This window comes from Pelobates fuscus, chromosome 11 (assembly GCF_036172605.1).
Source record: "Pelobates fuscus isolate aPelFus1 chromosome 11, aPelFus1.pri, whole genome shotgun sequence".
NCBI lineage: Eukaryota > Metazoa > Chordata > Amphibia > Anura > Pelobatidae > Pelobates > Pelobates fuscus.
Genome location: NC_086327.1, coordinates 35,201,959 through 35,214,879, shown reverse-complemented (window position 1 = coordinate 35,214,879; position 12,921 = coordinate 35,201,959). Strand labels below are relative to the sequence as shown.

Genomic DNA, 12,921 nt, shown 5'->3' with positions numbered 1-12,921 from the left:
GGAAGATGTCTTTTGGACAAGTTGAGTTTAAGGAAGTGGGCAGTCATCCAGTTAGAAATAGAAGAGAGGCAGTCAGAAAAAACTAGTCAAGAGGGACGGGGAGAGATCAGGAGAGAACAGATAGATTTGCGTGTCAGCTGCATAGAAATGATATTGGAAGCCAAAGGAGCTGATAAATTTACCAAGGAAGGCAGTATAGATCGAGAACAGTAGGGGACCAAGGACTGAACCCTGTGGGACACCAACGAAAGGAGTTGGTGGAGAAGAGGCAGAGCCAGAGAAAGAAACACTGAAGAGCGCTGGGAGAGGAGGAGGAGGAGCACAAGGAGAGAGCAATATCTTGTAGACCGAGATTACGGAGAATAAGTTGTTGGTGATCAACAGTTTCAAAAGCAGTGGAAAGGTCAAGGAGAATTAGGATAGAATAGTGACCACAAGATTTTGCAGCGAGTAGATCATTGGATTCTTTGGTCAGAGCCGTTTCCACAGAGTGCTGAGCGCAGAAACCAGACTGAAGCAGGTCAAGCAAAGAGTTGGACAGGGAGTTAGGGTCAAGGTTGGGTTTTTTGAGAATCGGGGTTACAGTCGCATGTTTGAAGGGTGATGGAAATATGCCAGAGGAGAGGGAGTGGTTGAGAGTTTTAGTGAGAAGCAGAGCAGGAGAAGGAGACAGAGAATGGATGAAATGTGAGGGAATAGGATACAGGGAGCAGGTGGTGGGGCAGGAGGACTGGAGCAGATCAGAATCCTCTTCTGCTGTAGTGAGTATGAATGAGCATAGAACAGCAGAGGGAGTGTTGTTTGGGGAAGTATTGTAAGAGGAAGGAGAGCGATGAGAGATCACTTCCCTGATTGTAGAGATCTTGTCAGTGAAGTGAGTTGCAAAATTTATGGCGGTCAAGTTGGTAGGGAGAGTAACAGGGCAAAGAAAAGAGTTTAAAATGTGAAATAGTCGTTTGGGTTCACAGGAGAGTGTGGTTATGAGGGTATTGAAGTAATTTACTTTTACAGAGGAAAGAGCAAAGCTGTAGGAGCTCCGTATAAATTTAAAGTGGAGAAAGTCAGACGCAGAGTCAGTATGCATATCACTGTTTACCTCCGGTTAAAACATGCTTGCATTTAATAATTAATTTTTTTTTTCAGTGGGGATATATCTTAAAACACCTTGCAAAAGCTGCAGATCTCTTGTCTGAAGCCATTGCAAGTCCTCTTCTACCAAACCCCGCCCAGACTTCCTGTGGCTCTCCAGTCACAGACTTCCTAATGCAGCTCAATCTGCTTACATATATAGTGTTTCTCTGCTATACCTATAGTATAGCAAATCATGAGTGATATGCAATGATTAATTATCTATCTCCTGACTTCTTGATTTTTTTTTTTTAGCAAAGCCATATGTATACGATTTCAAAAATTACAGCACAACTCCAGTGGTAGAAGGAAATTCCACAAAATTAAAACTACTGACCGACGAAGTGAATAACATCAATTACATCATTACATTGGCACTTGCACATTTATTAGGCAGCTGTGAACAGTTGGTTCTTGCATTTCATGTGCTGGAAGCAAGAACAATGTTATAATCAGTAGAACACGTAAATGGACGCTGTAGGCAACCAGACCACTTCAGCTCATTGAAGTGGTCTGGATGCAGTTTCTCTGTCAGTTTAACACCACAATGGTAATTATTGCAGTTATTGAGAAATTGCAATAACTGCTTTAACAGGGTTAACTCCACCTCTAGTGACTGTCTACTAGAGGTGCTTCTGGGTTGTCGCCTAACTGACACTGGACATCCTAAATGAGGATACCCTGCGTTGGTTACAGTGGATATACCTAATTTTTATTATCCTGATTTGTCTACTTTTGCAAACTGTATGCCATGATGGGGGTAATTTTCACTCCTGGGTTGCCATACCGTCTTAAAGGCAACATAGGCCCAGCAAACCAAACCGGCAAATATCAATTGCCAAAACCGAAAAGGAAAAAAAAAATCCTTATATTTGACCCTGGAACTTTCCAAAACCCCATAAAACCTGTACTGTTGTACTCGTGAGACATCACTGAACACAAATATGTGTATTACCTTGCTTTTAAACTAACAGTATTATGACATTAACAGTTAAAATGCCATGCAGAACTTGGAAAATAGCTGCATTTCTTAATTTCTTAAACTTTTTTAGATTTTATTCATATTAAATTATGTTTAACATATAAATATTTGCAAAAAAAAATCCTGTTTCTCCTGAACAAAATGATATATAATAAGTGTGGATGCACTTAATATGAAAGAGGTAATTTATGGTTGAACAGACATGTAGGGCAAATACCAGGTTTTGTTTTGATTTAGTTTTGATCAAAATGTGTTTAATTGCCTCCTTAAGGGATTAAATATTGAGATGCAATAGTTTTTAAAACTCTACACCTAATGACACATTTTTACAATGCAGCTATTTTGGTTTAAATTTAAGAATCACTTTTCAAATCATTGTTTAGTAAATAGACCCCTGAGTGCCTGCTAGATAATTAAAGAAAAGCGATTTAACAAACACATAAAAACTTACTGGAAGATAGATGAGAAAAAAAGACAGATTAGGGTACCACTTACTAAAAAAAACAGGCTAAGGATATACCGATTCTATAATACTGGGCAACCAGTGGAGAATTTTTGACCTTAGTAGTCTTTCGTATCCCCCAAGTGTAGGCACTCAAGACAAGTGCTTTCACCTATTGATAGTGCAGTCCCAGTGTATAGATTCAATAACAGTAGCGGTTATACCTAAAGGCTACCAATAACATTGATTTCATACTACTGAATTCTATATTAACTGATTACTGTTTCAACAGTTCCCCCTCCCTCTAATGGACTGGGTCCCGGTGAGATCGCAGGTATTGTGATTGGAGTACTTGCTGGATTGGCTATCATCGGAATAATTATTTTCTTTATCGTAAAGGGAAACAAAAGTATGTAACAATTTTATTTATCTTCTTCATTGACATAATCTTATTTTAACATCTAATTTTTTTTTTTTTACATAAAAAAAACCTAGATATTTTTTGCAAGTATTATGGTTGCAATTTTAAAAAAAAAATCCTTGAGATCGGAAGCATTGCTAGGTGGTAGAAAGACCAGAGACTTTAGACCAAATGGAAATGTTATGGCTCCCTCCTGTGTAGGTTGATTTAAGCACCTCCTAAAACAAGCTCTATACTATGCCCAAAAAACAACTCTAAAACGTAATGTGTTCAGTAAGCCATATTGTGACATCAATGGGGTTATTCAATAAAGTTCTAACAGCCACGTACCGAGTGTGACAAAACGATTTGGCTGCATACATGGCCATTCAGACTGCAATTGAACCGCAATTGAACAATGTCCAGATTTTTCTGGCCTCATATGCTCCTGAATTTGGTCTAGAATTCAGACGGACTGAACACTGCTGGACGGCAACAATCCAGACACAAATTCTTCAAATTTGGACCCAGCTTTAAAAAATACAAACTATTTGGCAGCACTTGCATCCAGTGAGAAAATATATTAAAAATCACCCTTGGTGGTGCAAGAGTAGCATTCCGCCACAATAAATATTAAAAAAATTAAAAGCCCATGGGGATTGATAAGACTTGCATATTACTTCAGTGAAGGTTTAAAACATTCATTGTAGTAAAATGGGGTTTAAACCGATGTAATAACTAACATAGTGTTACCTATTATAGTGTCATAGTGTCCATTATAAGAGTTCAGTCTGTGATGAGCCCACACAGATTATTTTGTAGAACCGAACGCAGGAGATGATGGAAGTCCAGCGGTGTTCGCGAGTTTCTGTGTCCGATTTCAGTTCCATGAGATTCATGCCCAAACACCGCTGCCTGAGTTTGCGGGAACAAGATGGCCGCCCCCTCGTTGATGCTCATACGAACAGCGGCCACCCATACAATCAATTAGAACACTGCGGTTAGAATCGAAACCAAGTGTTAATAGGGTATAACAAGCTCCCGGGTGGTCTCTGATTCATGCGGCTGTTCGGTTCCCGAACCATATAATTCCAAATGCATGAACAGAGCCTGTTTAAAGTATTTTTGCAAGGTTTATCACATGGGCCATAGTTCTGAGGCAAGAGGCTGGCAAGCAGGCCCCTCCAAGAACCAGTGGCGAGGATGATGGAGGTGTTATTTCCATCGGTTTTGTGTTTATTTTTTGCTTCCTTTATTTGCTGCTGCCTATATCACTAACCCTTCTCTGTGTCCTACAGAGAAAGCAAAGGCTCAGAGTGTTGGGTAAGTTCTCAATTATGCAGACATGCATGCTATTCTGCTATCACAATGCATACACAGATTTGTGTACATTTGTTTTCAACCATTCCATCACTCTCAAGAGATGGCAGGCTGTGTAGTAGAGATTAAAGTCTGGCATCGACAATCCCCCTCTCTCTTTAGGCTTAATAAGCATGCTAAAAAGTCTGGGTCTTTTTCAATTCCAACCAAAATTCCCCATAGCCGATCGCAGGGAGTTAAAGAAGGTTTTTGTGATAGTAATGGGGATGGCTACTGACTGGTAAAGCATTAGGGGGAGAAAATTCATTTTCTTTACTTGGATTCTGCCTAGCCAGGAGATGTGGGATAGGACCACTCATTTATTTAATTTTTAAATTTGGTCAACAGTGGAGCAAAATTAATTTTTAATAAGTCACTGCTCCTATTTGTAACCTTGGTATCAGATCCTGTGACCTGCACATTGGAATTCATAGCTCTGGCAAAGTGGGATGGCGTGGTACCTGGGCACACTTACACAGAGGTGGCTCTAGACTTTATGAGGCCTTAGGCGACACTCATGAGGCCCCACTAACTAAAAAGTTTCACATATACACATTGATGCACAGTTTACCTGTGTATGTGCCTGAGAGTGTGTCTGACAGAGAGTGTCCTTGTGTGTGAATGTATGTCTCTGTGAGCATGTTTGCGTTTTTGTCTGAGACCCTATGTGTATGAGTGAAAAAGAGATAGTATACACACTAACCATGAATAAACGTAAGCTAAATTGAAAGGATCCCAGGTGTACCTCACTAACACCAAGTAATACAATGTGAAACAAAAAGTGGAAAACACCTTCAATTAGCGTACAATATTGAATGCAACCTGGACACAGTAACACAGTATATATATATATATATATATATATATATATATATATATATATATATATATACATATAGTAACCATTATGGTTATTTATCATACTTATTTTTCACATATTATTAGTTTATTTCTATGTATATTATTCATGTATATTGACTGTCTATTTGTTTATAGGTTGGCTATTTACCTATGAGCATTATCCAATATCTCTATTTCGTTTTATTTTAGTCATTATTTTCTTTTAAGCTGTATTATATACGATATATATTGATTGTTTTGCTTTTTTCTGCCCGTGTGGGGACAGATTGCTCTTTGCATGTATTTTTCTTTTGTGCATAGAACTCTTTTTACGTGCGTCATAGCACGTTTGACTCTCAAGTTTTTTGAATTCCACGTTCTTCGGACGCATGCGCAGAAGACCGGATGTTCGTCATAGGAAGTGTGTCACTGCGTTCCAGGCTGGAACGCACGCCACCGGTGAACGGAATCAAGAAGAATTAACATGGGTATAAGAAGCTCTCTCATGCACGCATCTACATATATCCCTGAAGAAGTCCCTGTTATATCATTCGGACGAAACGCGTTGGATAACGGACTCTTTGTTGTTTCTGTATTATTTTATGCATTTTATTATTCCCTGCTTGTCACATCTATACAAGTTGGAATCCGTTTTTTACTCATCAAGCCGAGTTCCACTTGGAGTGGAGATATGCCTACTACACTTCTTTGTCTGTAAGTGCAATCAATAAATACATTTTGTTACTTTTTAACATATTTCACTATGTATGGCTCTTTTTATCCATTTCTTTGAGGAGATTTACACATTTGAATCTACTATCAAGTTTCCTATCATCATACATACCCCAGGGGGGTGAGAAGCCTGATTTTCACTTTTGTTTGTGAGTTCAATACTAACTCCATTCTCTCACTATTTATTCCAAACAGTATTATGCTATGATTTGTATTTTCTTATTATCCTAGATTTCTTAATATTCTTATATAGAATATTACCACTCTGGTTACTGTGTCCAGGTTGTATTCAATATTGTACGCTAATTGAAGGTGTTTTCCACTTTTTGTTCCCTATGTGTATGAGGTAGCTGCTTGAAGTGTGTTGTGTGTATGGTGACAGAAAGGTGATGGTGAGAGGGGTAATGGTGAGAGGGAGAGGGGGTGAAGGTAATGTGAGAGTGAGGGGGGTGTAATGTGAGAGGGGGTAATGTGAGAGTGAGAGGGGGGTGATGTGAGAGGGGAGTTATGTTAGAGGGGGGTGATGTGAGAGGGGGGTGTTCAGTCTGTGATGAGCCCACACAGATTATTTTGTAGAACCGAACGCAGGAGATGATGGAAGTCCAGCGGTGTTCGCGAGTTTCTGTGTCCGATTTCAGTTCCATGAGATTCATGCCCAAACACCGCTGCCTGAGTTTGCGGGAACAAGATGGCCGCCCCCTCGTTGATGCTCATACGAACAGCGGCCACCCATACAATCAATTAGAACACTGCGGTTAGAATCGAAACCAAGTGTTAATAGGGTATAACAAGCTCCCGGGTGGTCTCTGATTCATGCGGCTGTTCGGTTCCCGAACCATATAATTCCAAATGCATGAACAGAGCCTGTTTAAAGTATTTTTGCAAGGTTTATCACATGGGCCATAGTTCTGAGGCAAGAGGCTGGCAAGCAGGCCCCTCCAAGAACCAGTGGCGAGGATGATGGAGGTGTTATTTCCATCGGTTTTGTGTTTATTTTTTGCTTCCTTTATTTGCTGCTGCCTATATCACTAACCCTTCTCTGTGTCCTACAGAGAAAGCAAAGGCTCAGAGTGTTGGGTAAGTTCTCAATTATGCAGACATGCATGCTATTCTGCTATCACAATGCATACACAGATTTGTGTACATTTGTTTTCAACCATTCCATCACTCTCAAGAAATGGCAGGCTGTGTAGTAGAGATTAAAGTCTGGCATCGACAATCCCCCTCTCTCTTTAGGCTTAATAAGCATGCTAAAAAGTCTGGGTCTTTTTCAATTCCAACCAAAATTCCCCATAGCCGATCGCAGGGAGTTAAAGAAGGTTTTTGTGATAGTAATGGTGATGGCTACTGACTGGTAAAGCATTAGGGGGAGAAAATTCATTTTCTTTACTTGGATTCTGCCTAGCCAGGAGATGTGGGATAGGACCACTCATTTATTTAATTTTTAAATTTGGTCAACAGTGGAGCAAAATTAATTTTTAATAAGTCACTGCTCCTATTTGTAACCTTGGTATCAGATCCTGTGACCTGCACATTGGAATTCATAGCTCTGGCAAAGTGGGATGGCGTGGTACCTGGGCACACTTACACAGAGGTGGCTCTAGACTTTATGAGGCCTTAGGCGACACTCATGAGGCCCCACTAACTAAAAAGTTTCACATATACACATTGATGCACAGTTTACCTGTGTATGTGCCTGAGAGTGTGTCTGACAGAGAGTGTCCTTGTGTGTGAATGTATGTGTAATGGTCACTTATTGACAGTATGGATCACAACTGTAGATAACTGAAATTGTTTATTAAATTGTTATAATTGAAATAAAGTAAAATTCAAGTTGAGCTGTCTCTTTAATTCCTTGTCAGAAAATTAAGCAGCAGCAGGATTTGCAGAGAAGATTAGGTTGAGGCAATTATTAGTCTGAACAGAGATGAGATTCCAATGTAGAATTGTTAAATGGCAGCAGAACAATTAGTTAGGTTGAAGCAGAAGAAGGTAAGCAGAGATGCAAGATAACAATACTCCTGGTTAGGCAGATGAGTTCTACTTAGCTTTGTAGGGGTGGTAATCCGGTTTGATGAGAGATGTTTCTCAGAGAGGATTAAAGTTGCTGCAGACAAAAGAGTATCCAAAGGCAAGTCCGTGGTCGAGGAGAGGAGAAGGCAGGTAACCGATAAACAGTCCGGGTCCGATACACAGTAGAGGTAAACACAGATACACTTAGCTTTGAAGTTTTCGCGGGAGGCTTTCAAATTGATCCAGCACTGAGGTGTTGCCGCGGTCTCCCTTTGTATCCTGGGAGTGACCGCGTCAGAGGAGGGGGAGTGGCCGCGCTCCGTCTACCCGGAAGTCCCCGGAGTACGGATGCCGGAAGGTCTGACAGAACCCCCCCCATAAGAAGCAGCCACCGGATGCTGTCAACGAGGTCTGGAAGGGTAGCGAGCATGGAACGCGTTGATGAGTCGACGAGCATGCACCGCGGAGGACGACACCCAGGAATCCTCGTCAACTCCGTAGCCTTTCCACCGGATAAGATACTGTAAGGAACCACGATGGATTCGCGAATCCAGGATCCTCTGGACCTCGTACTCCTCCTCACCTTGTACCAGAAGGGGATCAGGAGTGGTAAGAGCATCCCTCAGAAAAGGGTCGGAGCGGTGTGGTTTAAGCAGAGACACATGGAAGACAGGATGAAGTTTCATGGTAGGTGGAAGTTTCAATCTGACCACGTTTTCGTTGATAAGAGACAATATACGAAAAGGGCCAAGGAAGAGAGAACTCAGTTTCTTTGAGGGACGGTTTGTGACAATGTTCTTTGAAGAGAGCCATACGAGATCTCCAACGTTGTAAGCAGGGGAAGGTCGTCTGCCAGTATCGAAAAACTTTTTCTGAGCAGATGATGCATTTTTGAGGTTATCACGCAACTTGAGGAAGAGGGCAGACATGAAAGCGTTGTGGTTGGAGACGTATGGATTAGAAGAAGGGAGTCCCTGATCAGGAATCGAAGAGGGATGGAATCCGTAATTTGAAAAGAATGGAGTCATTTTACTGCTAGCGTGTACAGAGTTGTTATATGAGAATTCTGCCATTGGTAACCATGTGATCCAATCGTCTTGTAAGTGAGAGCAATAACACCTCAAGTACTGTTCAACACACTGGTTAACTCTCTCTGTTTGTCCGTTGGTTTGGGGATGATAGGCTGAAGACAATTTACGTTGAATACTGAGAGAGGAACACATCTCATTCCAGAACTTGGAGGTGAACTGTGTTCCCCTGTCTGAAATGATTTCCTCAGGAAGTCCATGGAGTTTCACTATGTTGTCGATGAATGTTTTTGCAAGCTCAGATGAAGAGGGTAATTTCCTTAAAGGAATAAAATGAGACATTTTGGTGAAACGGTCTACCACTACTAGAATGGTGTTATGATGTTGCGAAGGAGGGAGTTCCACCAAGAAATCCATTGAAATGGACTGCCAAGGTCTTTCTGGGATCGGTAGGCTTAATAGTTGACCGAATGGTGGATGATGGTCAGATTTTGATCTCAGACAGGTTGGACAGGTTTTGACATAAGATTCTATGGTTCTGTCCTGGCGAGGCCACCAGTAATATCTTTTAGACAGCTCCAGTGTTTTCCTTGTACCAGGATGACCAGCCAGAGGGGAATTATGTATTAAAGTGAGAATTTTACTCCTAAACAAGGGAGGAATGTATAACCTGTTTTTGAAGTAGTAGAGACCGTCCTTTTTTGATAGTTTCTTTTGTTTGGGAAGCTCAAGATCTTCTTCTTTAAGATGTTTAATATCATCTATTAATGACGAAATGATACCTATGATTTTAGGTGGGGGAGTTTCAATCACAGGAAGATCTTGTTGAATCCTGGACAGAGCATCTGCTTTTTTGTTTCTGGATCCAGGTCTGTAAATAATTTGAAAATTGAATCGGGCAAAGAAAAGATTCCATCTTACTTGTCTGGCAGAGAGAGTTTTGTTCGAATGAAGATATTCAAGGTCCCTGTGGTCAGTGTAAACAATTACAGGAGTGCGTGAGTCTTCAAGTATGTGTCGCCAGTTTTCGAATGCTGCTTTAATACTTAACAATTCTTTTTCTCCTATAGGATAATTTCGTTCAGCAGGAGACATAGATCGTGAGAAAAAAGCCACTGGATGGAGAGGATCTTGAGGCGATCGTTGCTGAGAAAGGACAGCCCCGATAGCTGCGTCAGAAGCATCTGTTTCCATGACGTAGAGAAAATCAGGATTAGGGAGTTGGAGAATGGGAGCACTTGTAAATCTCCGTTTTAATTCATCAAAGGCTGCTTGAGCCTCTTCGTTCCAAGCAAAGGAACGTTTACTGCTATTGAGCAGGTTAAGCGGATGAGCTACATTGGAGTAATTTTTAATGAACTTCCTGTAGAAGTTGGCAAATCCCAAAAAACGTTGTAAGTCCTTAATATTAGCAGGAGTAGACCAATTGACAATACAATCTATTTTTGAGGTATCCATACTTATGGAATGAGGGGAGATAACGTATCCCAAAAAAGTGATTTCATTGACTTCAAAAATACATTTTTCTGGTTTTGCATATAATTTGTGTGTTCTTAATCTGGATAATACCCATCTCACATGTTTTCTGTGTTCCTCAAGGTTGTTGGAGTAGATGAGAATATCATCTAAGTAGATGATGACACAAACATCTAGGAGATCTCTGAAGATATCGTTTATGAAATGCTGAAAGGTTGCAGGGGCGTTACAGAGCCCGAAGGGCATGACAAGATATTCGTAAAGGCCATATCGGGTCCTGAACGCCGTTTTCCATTCATCATTAGCCTTGATTCTAACAAGGTTATATGCCCCACGAAGGTCGAGTTTAGTGTAGATGGTAGCTGTTCTTAATCTTTCGATCAACTCATTGATCAGGGGAAGAGGGTAACGATTCTTGATAGTTATTTTATTTAGTGACCTGTAGTCGATGATTGGGCGTATAGTCTGATCCTTGTTCCGTACGAAAAACATGCTGGAAGCGGCTGGTGAACAGGAAGGTCTAATGAACCCTTTACGGAGGTTCTCATCCAGGTATTCTTTGAGGGTTTTTAACTCTGATTCAGAGAGAGGGTAAATGTGTCCAAAAGGGATAGGAGCACCAGGAATAAGGTCAATCGGACAATCATAAGGTCGATGAGGAGGAAGTGTCTCCGCTTCCTTTTTACTGAATACATCGGCGAACTCAGAATAGATGGAAGGTATGGGGGTTTCTTTAGTAACTTGTAGAATGGGGATGTGTTGTAGACATGTTCCCTTACAATATGCAGAGTTAAAGGTGAGAGAGAAAGGAGCCCATGTAATATATGGGTTGTGAGTCCGCAACCAGTCGATTCCTAATATAATTGGATAAAGAGGAGAATTTATAACATCAAAAACAAGAAATTCAGAATGGATATGATTGGTAGTAGTTCTTAAAGGGATAGTTTCAGAACGAATGGGCCCCGAGGATATTAAGGAGCCATCAATAACTCTGACAGAGACGGAATTACGTTTTTGAACACAAGGAATTTTATTTTTTGTAACAAAGGATGAGTCCAGGAAAACCCCATTAGCACCGGAATCGATAATGGCATCAGTGGTAATCCTTTCTTTGTCCCACTGTAATATGAGAGAAACAGAGGAGAGATGAGAGGTAGTTTTAGGAGGAAGTACACTCATTACATTCGTAGTAGAACCATGCTTATCGCCTCTAGGACGTTTCAATAGAGGACATTCCGGGACCACATGTTCTTGTGAAGCACAGTACATGCAGAGGTTCATTTGTCTTCTTCTGGTTCTCTCTTCTGGAGTAAGAGGACTTCTCAAAACCCCTATTTCCATAGGTTCTGTGGGAGTTACAGGTTTCTCTGGTGCTCGTGAAGAAGTGAAGGGTTTTTTCCATAGGGAGCTAGTGAGTGACTTCTCAGCTTTTCTTTCCCTAAGTCGTCTGTCAATGCTGATTGACAATTGGATAAGAGTATTCAGTGTAGTAGGTAGTTCTGTCCTGGAGAGCTCATCCTTGACAGCTTCAGATAACCCAATACGGAACTGGTTACGTAGAGTTATGTCATTCCACTGAGTTTCTGGTGCCCATCGTTTGAATTCAGCAATATAATCTTCGACAGGCCTGTTTCTTTGCTGCAGTGTTCTAATGGTTAAGTCTGCAGTTGCTTGTTTATTAGGGTCCTCGTAAAGGAGAGACATGGCTTCGAAGAATTCATCCAGGGAATCCAATATGGGGTCATCATTCTCCAGGAAGGAATGAGCCCAGGCCATGGGTTCGCCTCTTAAAAATGAAATAACAGAACAAACCTTAGATCTTTCGGTGGGATATGATCTAGGTTTCAAGGCAATCAACAATTTGCAAGAATTGATAAATTCTCGGTATTGGGACCTGTCTCCAGAAAACTTTTCGGGGTTGGAAACAGCAGGATCACTAGCCGAGTGTGTAACGGTATGAGGAGTGTGTGTTTGTAAGTCCCTTACATAAGTAAGGATTCGTTCATTGGTGACCTGTAGGTCTTGCATGCCTTGAGTAAGCGTATCCACTCTTTGGTTCAATCTTGTGATTTCAGAAGTGAGATCTACTGGATCCATTAAGAGGGCTGGATCAATCTGTAATGGTCACTTATTGACAGTATGGATCACAACTGTAGATAACTGAAATTGTTTATTAAATTGTTATAATTGAAATAAAGTAAAATTCAAGTTGAGCTGTCTCTTTAATTCCTTGTCAGAAAATTAAGCAGCAGCAGGATTTGCAGAGAAGATTAGGTTGAGGCAATTATTAGTCTGAACAGAGATGAGATTCCAATGTAGAATTGTTAAATGGCAGCAGAACAATTAGTTAGGTTGAAGCAGAAGAAGGTAAGCAGAGATGCAAGATAACAATACTCCTGGTTAGGCAGATGAGTTCTACTTAGCTTTGTAGGGGTGGTAATCCGGTTTGATGAGAGATGTTTCTCAGAGAGGATTAAAGTTGCTGCAGACAAAAGAGTATCCAAAGGCAAGTCCGTGGTCG

The 12,921-nt window shown here is 40.9% G+C and overlaps 1 protein-coding gene across 1 annotated transcript in view; it reads left to right on the top strand.

Annotated features, from left to right (window-relative positions):
• Positions 1-12,921, top strand: part of LOC134576785 (pregnancy-specific beta-1-glycoprotein 8-like) — a 174,476-nt gene that overhangs the window by 28,208 nt on the left and 133,347 nt on the right. The window lies entirely within an intron of this gene.